At 43.8% G+C, this 15,365-nt stretch overlaps 1 protein-coding gene across 57 annotated transcripts in view; it reads left to right on the top strand.

Moving 5' to 3' along the window:
• Window positions 1–15,365, top strand: part of Adgrl2 (adhesion G protein-coupled receptor L2) — a 631,071-nt gene that overhangs the window by 540,177 nt on the left and 75,529 nt on the right.

The raw sequence follows: 15,365 nt of genomic DNA, 5'->3' as shown, positions 1-15,365 counted from the left end.
ACAAAACCCGAAGAAAGGGCATAGGGCCCGTTGTCACTCCCATTTGATGGTGGGAATACTGAAGAACAGATATTGGAATAGCTTTGCAAGCAGGCATTGGAAGTCTAGCTCAAATCCAGGCGGGCTTCATGAGACAGGGGACCTGCATGTTTAATCATGTGATTAAATAGTTCCCAGCAGCAAATTACCACAGAAGACCACACCCCCAAAGATGTATGACCATCCACCAACTACCAAAGCCCATACAAGGTCACCTGCAAAGGTATCCGCCTATGGGTGTCAAGTAGATGCTCCCTACCCACTAGTTTAGCCTACAGGCAATCAGCACACAGTTGCAGGGCTAAGAGTTGTATCCATGTCACCTGGGAGTCTGAGAGAACACATCTGCAAAAGGTGGGTGGCCTTCTGAGGACTAGAGACGTCTAGCTAAATCTGTCTTTTCAATAAAATTTGCAGAGACAGCTCCTACAGAGACATCGATCTCCTCTGTCCCTCAATGGATATGCCCGTGATTTTTGGCAGGAGGTGACGTCTCTTTTAAAAACCCAACACTGTTAGTGTGTTTGAGCTACTGTGGTGAATGTGCAAAACATATTCTGTCTGCCTCGGGTCTCCTGAGAAGTCTCACGGCCGTCTTCTGCTAAGTGGGGAAGGTTTGAAGAGGAGGGAACTCCTACCCCTTAGATAAGAGGGGGGTTCAAAAACGCTGAGCATGGGGGATGGAATTGCAGTCAGAGAGGTCGCCGTGAGGTTCTGAAGATAGGACCGTGCAAATGACACTTTAAAATAAGACAACTGTGTAGTGCATGCTTGCTGTCTACGAGAATTTAACGCAATAAGCAAACTGCAGCTTTTCCATGGTAGCATTCCAGGACGGCCCTAACTCTCTGCTCCTCTCCTTGATATGTGTGGTTAATTTGCAGACAAATATCTTTCACAGCCACCTTGCAGAATAGAAAGTTTATCACAACAGAATGTTGCCAACTGTGGGATGTTACTGGGGAGATGGGGATAGAAACGGACTGTGAGGACACAGTGGGAGATGGGGAGTTCTGAATGTGGAAAGACAGTGGGACCTGCAGGAATCATTTGCTTAACCAACCTAGCTTTTCCCTGTGACATAAATTTGAGCAGAGGTCACCCAGGGGAAGCTCACTGCAGATGGGGCGAGGTGACTTGTGAAGGCCATAGAGACCAGATTTCGGAGTAGCCGAATGGGTCTGCACTCCCATCGAGGGGTCTGCTGTGCAGATTATGGCAGTGCTCAGCCACAAAGAAGGAAGGAATGGGAACTTCACTCAGGTGTTAGCACAGGAAGTGTTTTCAGATGTTCCCATAAAGGGCCGGGCCCTCCCTTATCTGCTCATGCGCTCTCTGCTTCTTTCCTCATCTGCTCAAGTTAACCCCCTTCAAGTCTGTCTCTTGGTCCCTTGGGGTGAGTGGTGAGGTTGTATGCACATCTTGATGCCTGAGACCCCTATGGACTGCTTTCTCTCATGCCAAAGGTTTCCTTAAATTGCGCTCCCCTCTATGAGTAAATGGGGTACATTTATAATTCTGTTTTCAAAGCTGTATTTTCGTGTGTGTGTGTGTGTGTGTGTGTGTGTGTGTGTGTGTGTGTGACATATGTCTGAGTGTCTATGGAGGCCAGAGAGGATGTCAGATATCCTAGGGTTGCAATTACAGTTGGTTGTGAGCTCCCCAAAATGAGTGTAGGGACTCGGGTCCTCGGGAAGAGCAGCAAGCACTCCTCCGAGCCCTCTCTAGAAATATGTGTATCACTGAATCACTCAGTGTAGTCACGATACTGTTTTGCTTTCTCGATGAAATCTCACTTAGCTTAAGCCTGCCTACCTCAGATTCACAAGGTAGAAGATGATGACCTTAGCTCCTGGTTTTCCTGGGTCCACCTCCAAACCGATCATGCTCCACACCATGACTTGTATTTTTTTTTATTGTGTTATCTAATATTCCGGTATTTTCAAGGAGGAAACCATTGTCTTTTATCAGGATCCTCTAAATTACTCTTCTATTGTGGGATATTACCCAGTATTAAAATTTGTACTGTCTCCCTTTGTCCAAATTACTGTCAGATTGTTAGATGGTTTTTAGAATATATTATCATAAGTGGGATTTGGTAAGGATCTTTTCTGAAAGATTGTACGAGTTCATGATCTCAGAGATAGCTGAAGTATAGCATAAACATAATGAAAATGTGGATAAATGTGATCTTAATTGCATTCAATTCCTATTCATGAAATAAAAGCAACAAAAAGTGGATTGATATATTTCCAACATTAAAAATGACTCAAAATAGGAAGCACTTAAATTATAAACCCAATTATTACAATAAACAACTAGATCTTTGGTAAGCTGATATGAGAAAATGCAACCAAATTTGATTTTTTGATTTTTTTTTTTAAAATTCCTTTTGTTCTTACCCATTAAATACATTTTTTTTGCTTCTTATGTTCATTTTATTTTCTGGGCTTTGGGGGATATTGATATTCACCACTGGGTGTCTAATCCAGGGTCCTGTCTAGGTCCTGGCCCACATTTGGTCTGTAAGTGAGATCTCAGCCCTAACTAAATGGATGTTCTTGCCTCCTGTGATGGTGTTCCTAAGTCCATCCTGTGGGATGCAGAGGCAGGCAGATCTCTGAGTTCAAGGGCACCCTAGTAAGCCAGTCAAGTGAGACCTAAAACACCTTCCTTCTGTGCTTAGGTTTCCTTGGTCCAAGTCTGTACAAATCACTCCTCCTCAAGAGAGACACAGCTGTCCATCCACTGGGAGAAGGTGGCAGCTTATATTTTATAAATAGGACTTCATTGCAGTTTCAGAAGCAGACTCATGCACATGTTAGCTTGTCCGTGGTAACTAGAATGTAATCGATACTTAGCTTCAGATGTGTGTTAAGTGTGTAGAGAGTGGGATGAGTGCTACCGCCTTAAACATTTGGGGTTGCTGGTCTTAATTTCTGATGAGTTTCCACTTGGGTAATACGTTTAGGGTAAACCGTTTTATAACTATCAGGCTGTGAACTAACACTGGATCAATTCGGTAAGTGTGCCTAGGTTTCAAGTGGAGGTTCGGACACACTGATGCTGTCATACTGAAGAGATAAATATTCTAACTCAAGCCAACTTCTTGTTCTTGTCTTGATGGTTGGCCTGAAGTAGCTAACATTTGAAGAGCCACGGCCTTCAGTTACAACTGTATAGATCATCAAATTAATCAGTTAGAAGTTGGCATATTTATGGGGAGCATTTTTAAAAGTCATCAACCCATCTGATCATTCTCCAGTGCCCCACTTAGGGTTCAGTCTTAGCTCTGTGATCTATTTGTATTCAATATCAAATATCAAGACAATACCAATTACCAAAACAAATTGATATCAAGTATTCATTGAGAAGAGGCTAGACCATTTCTCTGTTCTGCCTAACGTATTTGGTAGAGTGGCCCATAAATATCTTTTTTGGTTTTGTGTGTCTAAATGCATAACTGATGGTGTTACATGTTTTTATATAGTAAGGGAAATGAATATCTAAATGTTTTATAATAGAATACTGAAATGCAAATGTATAATTTTCACATGTTGTTATTACTATTGTGATTGTATCAAGAATTTAAATACGGGCTGGAGAGATGGCTCAGCGGTTAAGAGCACCCGACTGCTCTTCCAGAGGTCATGAGTTCAATTCCCAGCAACCACATGGTGGCTCACAACTATCTGTAAAGAGATCCAATGCCCTCTTCTGGTGTGTCTGAAGACAGCTACAGCGTACTTATATATAATAAATAAATAAATCTTAAAAAAAGAATTTAAATACAATTTTTGCCAACGTTAAAGCCATTTTCTTGAGTTTGGAGACTGGATCTTAATGTATAGCTCTAACTGGCTGGCCCCCACCACATAGCTCAGGATGATAACCTTGAACTTGGAGTCATCGTCTATCAGTCTCCTGAGTAGTGGGACTAGCTCTTGGTTAGCTCAGACCTGTGTTTCATTTGCATAACATTCGTTTCCGTGTTAACCGCAGTGATCTCGGGCAGTCACTGGGTATGACATTACAAAACATTTTCCTGTTCCACACAGTGGTCATGCCCAGTCGTCATATATGAAGATTTATGTCTTACCTCTCTGTAGTTCACAAGGCCAGAATGTAAAGCGGGCTCTTCTGTAAGTGCTTCTTTTGTCTGCTGGTGCAGTGACTCTTCTGTGCCAACATGAGGTGGCAGAGCTTTCGCTGACTGATAAGGCTGTCTCCTCGTCAGACGCGGTTCTTAGCTTTAATGCTGCCTCTACTTGGGAAACATGATTTGTCTACTAGTCACCTGCTGCCGTTTCGAGTCAGATTCACCTTAACTGTCATTTCCCCATTCTTTCTTTCTTTCTTTTAATTGAAAATAGACTTTTCTCTTATGTAATTCATTTCTACTAAACTTGCCCCTCCCTCCTCTCCTCCCAGCTCCGCCCCTTCCCTAAGATCCACTCCCCCTCTATTTCCCTTCGGAAAAGAGCAGGGCTCCAAGAGAGGCCTCCAGGCAGACAGGACAAAACAAGAAGCAATAAAACGAGGCAAAGATCCAGCTATACCTCTCTTGGGCATATACCCAAAAGATGCCTCAACATATAAAAGAGACACGTGCTCCACTATGTTCATCGCAGCCTTATTTATAATAGCCAGAAAATGGAAAGAACCCAGATGCCCTTCAACAGAGGAATGGATACAGAAAATGTGGTACATCTACACAATGGAATATTACTCAGCTATCAAAAACGAGTTTATGAAATTCGTAGGCAAATGGTTGGAACTGGAAAATATCATCCTGAGTGAGCTAACCCAATCACAGAAAGACATACATGGTATGCACTCATTGATAAGTGGCTATTAGCCCAAATGCTTGAATTACCCTAGATCCCTAGAACAAACGAAACTCAAGACGGATGATCAAAATGTGAATGCTTCACTCCTTCTTTAAATGAGGAAAAAGAATACCCTTGGCAGGGAAGGGAGAGGCAAAGATTAAAACAGAGACTTAAGGAACACCCATTCAGAGCCTGCCCCACATGTGGCCCATACATATACAGCCACCCATTTAGACAAGATGGATGAAGCAAAGAAGTGCAGACCGACAGGAGCCGGATGTAGATCGCTCCTGAGAGACACAGCCAGAATACAGCAAATACAGAGGCGAATGCCAGCAGCAAACCACTGAACTGAGAATAGGTCCTCTATTGAAGGAATCAGAGAAAGAACTGGAAGAGCTTGAAGGGGCTCGAGACCCCAAAAGTACAACAATGCCAAGCAACCAGAGCTTCCAGGGACTAAGCCACTACCTAAAGACTATACATGGACTGACCCTGGACTCTGACCCCATAGGTAGCAATGAATATCCTAGTAAGAGCACCAGTGGAAGGGGAAGCCCTGGGTCCTGCTAAGACTGAACCCCCAGTGAACTAGACTATGGGGGGGAGGGCGGCAATGGAGGGAGGGTTGGGAGGGGAACACCCATAAGGAAGGGGAGGGGGGACGGGGATGTTTGCCCGGAAACCGGGAAAGGGAATAACACTCGAAATGTATATAAGAAATACTCAAGTTAATAAAAAAAAAAAAAAAAAGAACCTGAGACCAGATAGTCCAAAGACCTATGGTAAAGCCAAATATGACTGTTGTATTAAAGTAACATAGTAAACAAATGAAAAAAAAAAAAAACGAGGCAAAAGTCCTTACACCAAAGCTGGACTAGCCAAACCCCGAAGAGGAAAAGAGTCCCAGGGCAGCAAAAGAGTCAGAGACACCCAGTTCCACTGTTGGGAGTCCCAGAGAAAACACCAGGCTGACAGACCCACTGAGGTCCCGATGCCCACCCCCCCCCATCCCCCCCCAGATGAGCCCTAAAACGGTTGATTGTTTTTGCAACGCTTAATTTCTGCTTTTTACATGTGTTTTTAATAGTCAAGGATCTTTTTAATTCAGACTGTCCACTTTATAAGGATAAAATTAAAAGTATCCCAGGCTATGAAGGAAAATAAACATTTGAAGTTCAGGGAGGGCTCTGCCAAGGACCTCACCCAGGCATGGGCGCACTGCCTGAACGGGGGCTGTTTGTCCTGCACCTTCCTGTGATTTTTGTTAGGATCTCGGGAGCTAGAAGCTCACGCTCTCTGCTGGGACAGGAGCTCTTCCACCGGATCTCACACTAGGCTGCCTCTTCCTTCCCGATGCACGTGCTTGGCAGCTCAGTGCACATACAAAATGGCCGCCTTTCGACTGGGTACACAAGTCCCATGTTGCTCTGTTAAGGTTTAATAGCCGTGCAATAGCAGATTCAATTTATGGTGTTAACGATTTACAAAATTCCAGTTCTTAAAAAACAAAACAAACAAACAAAAAAAACCCCACAAATCCATCCCTTCATCAAAATGTAGATAGACCTCAAAGACAAATACAGAGACAGTACCCAGCCTCACTCCAATGTCCAAGCCACCATATTGTCATTTAACAAATGACACCTGCATCCCATCTTGGGCTAGAATTCCGTCAAATTACAATGTGGCTGTGGCTAGAGTCACCTGGTACCTTTTAGAGGGGTTCACATGCTGGGCAGGCTTCCTACAAGGCACAGAAATAAAGGCATTGCCTCTCTCCCCTTTGTTAACTGATTTAACGTATGCCAGCGTGATCCAAAGAGAAATTAGAGCCCGCTAGAGACATGAGTACAACAGGGAAAGCGGCTGAGCAGTAGAGAAAGGCTTGCTTCTGCCCAATGCTTTTTAAAAATAAGGCCAAATTTTAAATATTTGTTGTTGTTGTTTGTTTGTTTTAAAATTCGCATACAGAGTAGTATGTTTCCTGGTGGCCATTTCCTGCCTTTGTATTTTGAGGGGGTGGGGCCTGCTGATCCTCTCCTTTGACTTGTTGGGGCTTCTCAGAAGTTTTCATTAGTTGGGGACTGTCCTTAACAAGGATAAATAGCACAGCAGTTATTACATTGCTCGGGAATATTTTGTATGTGTGTATTACTATATTACAAGTTTGGTTAGCCTTCTCCACAAGTTCCTGCCGTCCTTTAGAACTTTTGTCTTTGCATCTGATTGCGACATCAATGCCACCACCTCCAACCCAAAAGAATCCGACATATCACTGGTGACTGTTCGTGTCTTAAACTTTTACGATTGCAGCAGCAATCGATCAAAATTTCCACAGTATTTTGTGGACATACAAGGAAACATTTCAACATGTTTCAAGTCTCTGAAGTTAATTTTTCTTAGGCACACATACAGGAAGTTTCCTTGCTTCCTCTTGGAGTCCGGCTGGATTTTTCTTCCTCTTGGCAAAAAACAAAAACAAAAACAAAAACAAAACAAAAACAAAACAAAAAAAAAACAAAAACAAAAAAGCAAAAACCCCAAACTTTTATAATGTCCTCAGTAGCATTAATATATATATATACATATATATACATATATTACATATATATATATATATATATATATATATATATATATGGAAAATTCCAAGTTAGATACTCCTTTGGGGTCTTATGGGAAACAAGTGAATTCTTTAAAAGGAATGTGGGACTAAGTTGGTCAGCATGCAATTCCAGTACTGGAGAGGTGGGGGCAGGAGGATGGTAAGTTAAAGGCTACAGAGTGGGTTCAAGTGCAGCCTAGAATACATGAGACCTTGTCTCATAGCAAACACACAGAACAACAATAGAAACCCATTCAAACTAATAGCAACAAATAAAAGTGCGTGTGATGGAAAGTTGAAAGCACTGGGCCCTTCAGTGGAAGAAGGTGGATGGGCTTTTCTCGATGACGAGTGGTTGGCACGGCTCACTGGAAAGGCAGGGTCCAGCAGGGATCCCTTTCTTTAGGAAGGAGCCTCATGAGCCCTCCACGTTTGGGCCACTTGTTTGAGTCAGCAGAGGTTGCCTGCAGTCACCCGGGGTTCCTTGCTCAGGACAGAGAAATGCGTGGGTGGCTTCACTGTGGTTTCTGGGTTGTTAGCACAGCAGACTCTGGAGTCCGCATTAATTGGCTTCCTTGAGATGCCTTCCCTGAGCTTGGTGGAACTGCTTCACACCTTCAGAGTTTATTACTGCCTAATAAAACTCCATTGATGTAAGAGTCCTGCATTCGAGAACCCTTCACATTCACCTTAAAAAAAAAAAAAGAGGTTGTGATTCGTGGCTTTCTGCAGTTTTTTCCTTATGTTTTAGTAAAAGTATTGTTTGTATCTGAGTCCAGCAGTAGGTAGAGAAATCCTCCAAAGATCTGGGAGACCTGCCCTGGGTGTAGTTGAAATGGACTCCCATGAAGTTACAGGACTGGATGGCGTCCTGTTTAGTGTGTTTGGCTGGGTGTGCCACACTGGATGCAGACGCAGATTCCAGAGTCTGTGTTCTTCCTTCTGACGTCATTGTTTGAAGGACATAGCTCTCCAAGTCCAGGCCGCAGAATTAATGGGATTGTGATAACCAGGAAAAGGGCATTGTAAAATCAACTGTGCTCTTCAGCGAGAGGTGACAGTGCCCTACCTGAGATAATAAATCGCCTTTCTTTACTTATTCCGTAATTATTTTCTAGTTTCTTTGTTGACAGTGCATGAATTATAAAGCTGTTCAGGAGAGCTTTCATTTATTTGTAGAAAGTGAGTGACTAGAAAGACGTCATTCCTCACGCTCACTCCGTATTGGCTTTTAGCTAGCTGGGAACAGAGATGTTGTGAAGAATGGTTTATTTCCTTGAAGAGAAACAAGTGGGCCATTGCTTTTTGGTTTCGTGGAATTAATGACCGGAATGGTGGAGCGAGCGGCTCAGTTCCCCGCTCTTCCTTCAGCAGGCTTGGCTTCAGAGGCTGAGTTAGACGAAGACCCTCTTCCCAAGGAGACACCTCCGTCCATGCCATCACCCAGACGCGGGTCCATAATCATGTTGACTCTGCCGCAGTCCTGCTGTCCACCAGAGCACACGCTGTGCACGACAGAGTGCAGTGTGAGCATCCCAGCCTGAGGTCAGACTTCCTCAGTGTCAGGAAAGCCTTGAGCTGGTCTTCCTTTGAACTCTTTTTCCTTTGTTTTTGAGTGAGGGTTGCCTGTAGCCTCAGCCGTCCCCAAGCCGTATGCACAGCTGAGCATGGCCATGAATGTGGACTCAAGGTTTCCCGCATGCTAGGGGAGTGTTCTGTCGACTAAGCCACAGTCTACAAGCAACTCCATCATACTGAGGTAACTGAGGCTTGATCGGCAGTCCATTGGAAGGTTTCTGAAGCAGAGTGGAATTCTGGAAGGCCGAGTGCGCGAGCTTCCGAGGGGTTGTGGCTGCACGCTGAGACTCTTAAAGATAGTTTTTCCTGAGGCTAACTGTTATTTTAGTAGACATCCTTGCTGGGAGGCTTTCCTTTAAAGTGCAGGATTAAACCTGTCATATCTTATAACTTAAACTGCAGTGTTTTAATGACACTTGTGAATTATTACCCAGTGGTGGACAATTTGGAACTTTTTACGAGATTGGGATCAATTTCTTTCTAATAAGTAATTTAATCCCAGATGTTTTGAGGGACTCATAATGAGTTATTTTCTCAGCGCTCTGAGAGGACCTCCAAAGTGCTAACATTTGACCTGGCAGCTGGTGGATCCTTCACATTTTACCTTGGTGTGTCCAGAGGGTGACCAGGCTCAGTGATACTTCACAAATACCCGTTTTCTCTTGAACTTTGTGTCATTAGAGCTTTCAAGTTTTCATCATATATTTATTTAAATTAAAAAAATATATTTCCAGAGATAACTATAGCATTTTGGGGGGGAGCTTAAATTGATTTTACTTAAGTTACTGTTAATGTTGAAAAATAATAAACTCTTTTGAAATCCTTTTGATTTTTTTTTTTAATGTTCAGGTGAGTTTTTTTTATTTCTCTAAAATAAACTGCTTGATTCTAAACCCAAATGACCCAAGAAGGAAAGGCGGGGCCTGGCAAGGTGGATCAGTTGGTAAGGATGTTCGCTGCCAAGCCTGAGACCCATACCTGGGCCCCACATGGTAGAAGAGAAATGACTCCCACAGGCTGTCTTCTGGCCTGCACACACACACACACACTTAGTTAAATACAGGGAACAAGCCTGAAGAAGCTAAAGCATCCCGGGCCTCCGTGTTGAGCTGTGTAATCACATGATCTTAAATTGAACAGTAGCCCATGGAAGTTGTGCATTTTTATCTCTATTGTTAGCATTGAAAACAAAGCCACAGGTGAATGGTATTTATAGTCTTAAGTGCCACCATTTGAGTTTCTTAGTACATATATACCTCAAAGAGATCAGTAGACACAGAAACCTGGTGTGTGTGTGTGTGTGTGTGTGTGTGTGTGTCTGTGTCTGTGTGTGTGTGTGTGTATGTATGAGAATGTGCAGATATGCTATGGTGTGTCACAAAGGTCAGAGTACAACTTTCAGAGGTCAGAGGATAATTTCTGTGAGTCAGTTGTCTGCCATGTTGGTCCTACCTTTGAACTCAGGGCAAGTACCTTTACCAGTGAGCTATCTCGTCAGCCCCAATTAAAATCATGTATTTTAATAACCGGAGTAGTCAACACACTGAAGCAACATTGAGCTCCCACAGACTTACATGAAATCATGTTTCTAACACCCTGCCTTTGGCCACAGAAAGTTTTATTAAGCTCTTGAGATCTTAGACATTGTGTTTCGTTGACATCATGAGCATGCGGAGGTAAACGGAACTCTTGAACTATTAGTGAACTAATTTCTCTTCGAGACTTGCTCGTAGCACGCTTTCCTTGCAGGAAGAGAACTCATTAACATATGTGAATGGAGGTAATTCAGACATTTCATAGGCTAGCACTCATAGTAAATGCTGGCCCGAGTTAATGTCTCAGTACAGCCTGAAGTCACAACCCCAGTCTCACAGAGGTCCCTGATCACGAAAAGCCACCGATCCTTCTAGGACCCTAGTGCAGCATGAGCAGTGGTATCCAGGATGGGTTAGTCCAGAGTCATCAAGAAAAGCAGAACCAGAGACGTTGGCACTTTTATATTCTGGTTAATGAGCCCCCCCCCCCCCTTTGTAGGCAGGGTTCCCATAGAATTGTGTACGAGTCTGAATAGAGGCAAGGGTGGAGAAGGCAAAATGCTTGTCCTCTTTGCCTGCAAGTCCAACAAACCGTGCTCCTTGTTGACAAAGCTCCCTGTCATTTGGAAAGATGCTTATATGTGTGACACCAGAGGTGCCGTTCCAGTTGGGACCTTTCCGGTCCCCGTCCTAGCAGCACACCTGTTCCTGGGAGCTGCGTCCTAAATGCAGATGACTTGAGGCCCAGGTCCCTGCACCTGTTGCCTGGAGGTCTTGACTTCAGTCGCTTGCCCACAGCAGGGAGAGTTATGGCTTGACATTTTATAGCTTGGGAGGGGAAGTAACTGAAGAATCATTTGTTCTGAAGGGAGAAAGGGAGCAAAGCAGTTCACCTCCGTCTAAGCGCTGGTCTTTGGCAGGACCCACGTTTGCCCAGCTCCAAGATGCAGTATCGATTTTTTTTTCTTCTCACAGGAGCCTCCTAGTAGTTTTTTCTTTAATTGTCAGCAAGATGGATTGGATTAGACTTTGCTGCTTGGAATGCTTTCTTTGGGGGGGGGCAGAAATAAAAATAGAGTGCAAGTACAGCTAGGAATAATTGTCGTGATAATAATGTGGTTACAGGGCTTCAATTTAGGGATTACATGATGTTGGTCATGGCGGCCCAGCCATTTAACTAAATATTTGACCATCACACACAGTTTTCTTTTCTGCTCCTTTTCTCTCCCAAGACTGACAGCAGGCAGCGCACTATAAGTCCGCCCTCCATAGCAACTTAGGGCCCACAGCTGTCACAGTGTGGAGAGTCTTGAAAGCAGCCTGTCAGGGCATCCCTACAGCATGTGAAACCACGGGAACTTAAATCTTACTTAGCCTCTGTTTCTTCCTCAGTAAGCCTGTGACCTTAATAGTTCCCATCAATAAGGGGTTTTGAAGGATCGTTAGCCATTAAGCATTTGAAATATCTTCATAGGGGTTTCTGACAGTGGTGAGGTAAAATTGTCTGCAGTGACCATTTTGGATTGTGGAAAGGAATGCAGCCAGTGGTGAGCATTTGCTTGTGCAAATTTGCAGAACTTTTGTCAGAAACCATAGGAACTCACACCCTATCCCACGAAGCCAGCTCCGACCCCCCCCCCCCCCCATTTCTCCTTCCTGCACCAGGGGTAGCTCTTTTGCAAGTTAACGCTGTTCCTAATAAGCTGTGGCTGGGTTTGGAGTTGAGGGTGGAAACTGCAACAACACTTGTGCCAGGGAAAGTGATAGAGGGAGTGTGGGCACGAGTGTGATGACAGTTAAGGGTTCCTAGCTTCTGTGTAGCACTGATGCTCCACCGAGGGCTGACCATTAGGCTGTACATAGTGATGGGTGATCATAGGAAGGCAGGCTAAGAAACCAAAGCAAAGAGAAGAGACAAGGTAAAGGCACACTGAGGAAGTGTCAGAGCTGTAGATCTGGGCAAGACCCGGAAGAGTGAGCAACAGTGGTGGTGACGGGGATTAAATCCAAATCCAGAGTCGCCAGCAGGATATTGTCTAAGAAGCACAGTTTCCAAGTACGATTTTATGAGAGACGCAAACGGGAAAGTTGAGCCATGCTCAGGAGAAAAGTCTTCTAGAAGATGCTGCCTCAGAGAGAGGCCCAGTTGATAGATTTAGCTGGTAAATGTTTCAAAGCAGCTATTACGGATATGTTCAAAGATTAGAATAAAACCGTATTAGAGAATTAAGAGGAATTATGATGACAGAGAGTTAACAAATACAAGGTCTCCACAGAGAAATAAAACTATTTTTAAAAGACCCTGGAGACAGTCTTGGCACATCTTCGCTCTATCACTGCTGTAAGTAAATTAGTATTTTCTCCACAAACCCACATGTCTCAGTTTCCTCTGCTCCAGGATCCTTGCTGCATGGGTCTGGCACAGAGCTGCGGGCTGTGCCTTCTAGGACCTTACCTGGAGACCATGATTACCTTCAGTGTTCAAGCATGCATTCAAGAAAGTGTTCAAGAAAGGCCATTCCTGAATAAAAATGACTTCTCGTGAAAAGGGAAAAGTCCCATGAAGAAATGAAAGCCACAGTGCGGATGATTTTGTCCTGTCGGCCAGGGACAAAAAAGGGTAGCCCTTTCCCCCAGGAATACGTGTTTGTGTCTCATTGAGTTTGCTCAGTGCAGACTCAGAGTGAGGATGTTCTGAGCTCCATGCAGGCAGGGGTCAGAGGTCACTGTTGACATAAATCTTCATCAACAACAGGAAGTAACCGAAGGAGGCACAGACTACATTTTGTTGGTTGTTTATGGTTGTGTTTTTATAACTGATACCTTGGGATTTTTTCCCCCCTTTCCATAAGTCTTTGCTTACACTCAACTTTTATTGGCTGCCACTTGTTTGAGTTTGCACGTTACTTTCCCCACAGATAAGTAAGAGCTTGTGAAGCCATAGCAATGTTTTTAATTAAGACAAATGAGGCAGTATTAGCTAAATGGCTTTTTAAATACGGAGTTACAGAAGGGGTCAAGTGTAGTCGGCCTCGAAGGGGAAGAAAACCACCTTGTGTACATTTGTCCAGCTAGACATCTGGTTCTGCCTTGCCAGGCGCCACACCCATGCTCCATGCTTGTCAATAGCGCACACCCCCTTCGGTCTGTCTGGTGTTCTCCTTTTAGACCTTAGGGCAAACTTCCCAGGCTTGCCATAGCTCTTGACATGCTTGTGTTCCAGTTTGCGGCATCCTTCTCCCCCCTCTGGAGTCTCCTACACACTCAGTTTTCTCAGCAGAGTTGAGCTTGAGCTTGTACCGCTCCTACAGGTGTGGTCCAGGGACCCTTTTGTAGGATGCGGCTCCTTACAGAAGGCTTTGAGGGCATTGTGCAGCTCACGTAGATTAGCGGTTACCATTGCGCTGACCCAGACGCACTCAACACTCTAGACTGAAGTTTGTAAACTGTCGCACTTTCTTCTGAGTGTGTCCGGAGTTTTCCCTGTAATTTTGCTAGAAGGGGTAAAAGCCATGTAACACAGAGTAATTAGAACAATAGTGATAGGATGGTGAAACAGGATAGGCAGAGTGGTGAGCACCTTTAATCCCGATTTCAAGGGTAGCCTGGTCTACATAGCAAGTGACAGGCCAGCCAGAACTACACGGGGAGACCCCGTCTCCAAAACAAACGTGAACATTACAGTTATTAAAGGAATGTCGTACATTGTACAGGCAAGAATGGGAGACTTCAGGCAGCACATGAGAGGTGGTCACTATGCTGACTAATCCCCAGGTACCACTCTAGTGCAGCCGATGCCCTAGTCTTTCTTGATCAGAGTTGTCACCCATTCATTTTCTGTCACTGACCACTGTTGGTTTGGGCTCTGGTACTAATTTATGGGATTTCTGGTTTGGAATTTTAGCTTAGATTAGGTTGGTCATTAGATTAGGTTGGCTGAGGTGTTTGCCCCACAAGCCTGAGGGCCTGAGTTAAGGTTCTGGAACCCGTGTGAGGTGGAGAAGAGAACCAACTACAGAACGTTGTCCCCTGACCTCCTTCACATATACATCCGTAGAGCATACGTCATGTACTGCAGCTTGTGCACGTGTGCACGTGAGTGTGTACTTGTGCACACACACACACACACACACACACACACACGCTGATAATAATAATGTATAACCCCTTAAAATTCTAGGCTTTTATTCCATTCGAGATTCTTTTCTAGTACAGGGCCCTGTTTCGTCCTGTGTAATTCATTCAGCACTTAAGCGTCTGTGTTTTACAGGTAGACCAGCTAATCTCATAGGTAATATACTTCACTCTATAGATTGTGTAACTTCCAAAATCCTTTACTCTTTGAGTGGGTTGGTTTAGTGCTTTCTCCTGTAAATATTCATCTTCCAAATCTTTTCAATGATGACAGTTTTCAAAAAGTATCTATAAGTTGAAAATGTTACTGTGCCCTAGAATTTTCATTGTCATAACTATTTTATCTCAGGAAGAACTGCGAGTATGGAGGAGCATTACAGTAATGAGGCTGACACTTAACCTATGTACATTAAAAATGTGACAGTAAGAACGGACATGGCAGAGCCTTACTCCTTCACACTTGTGACAACCCTTCCTAGATTTATCTTTGAGTTTACCCAACAGAAAATATTTACTTGCATTTATAATAGATTATAGAGAAAATGACTCTTAAAGGTAATTTAAAGATGTCTAATAAGGGTGATGAGTCCAGAGAAAGATGTATAAAAATATCTCATAGCAACCGTTAGATGTCTAATT

The sequence above is a fragment of the Rattus norvegicus genome, chromosome 2 (assembly GCF_036323735.1).
Source record: "Rattus norvegicus strain BN/NHsdMcwi chromosome 2, GRCr8, whole genome shotgun sequence".
Lineage (NCBI taxonomy): Eukaryota > Metazoa > Chordata > Mammalia > Rodentia > Muridae > Rattus > Rattus norvegicus.
This window is presented reverse-complemented; position numbering and strand designations above follow the sequence as displayed.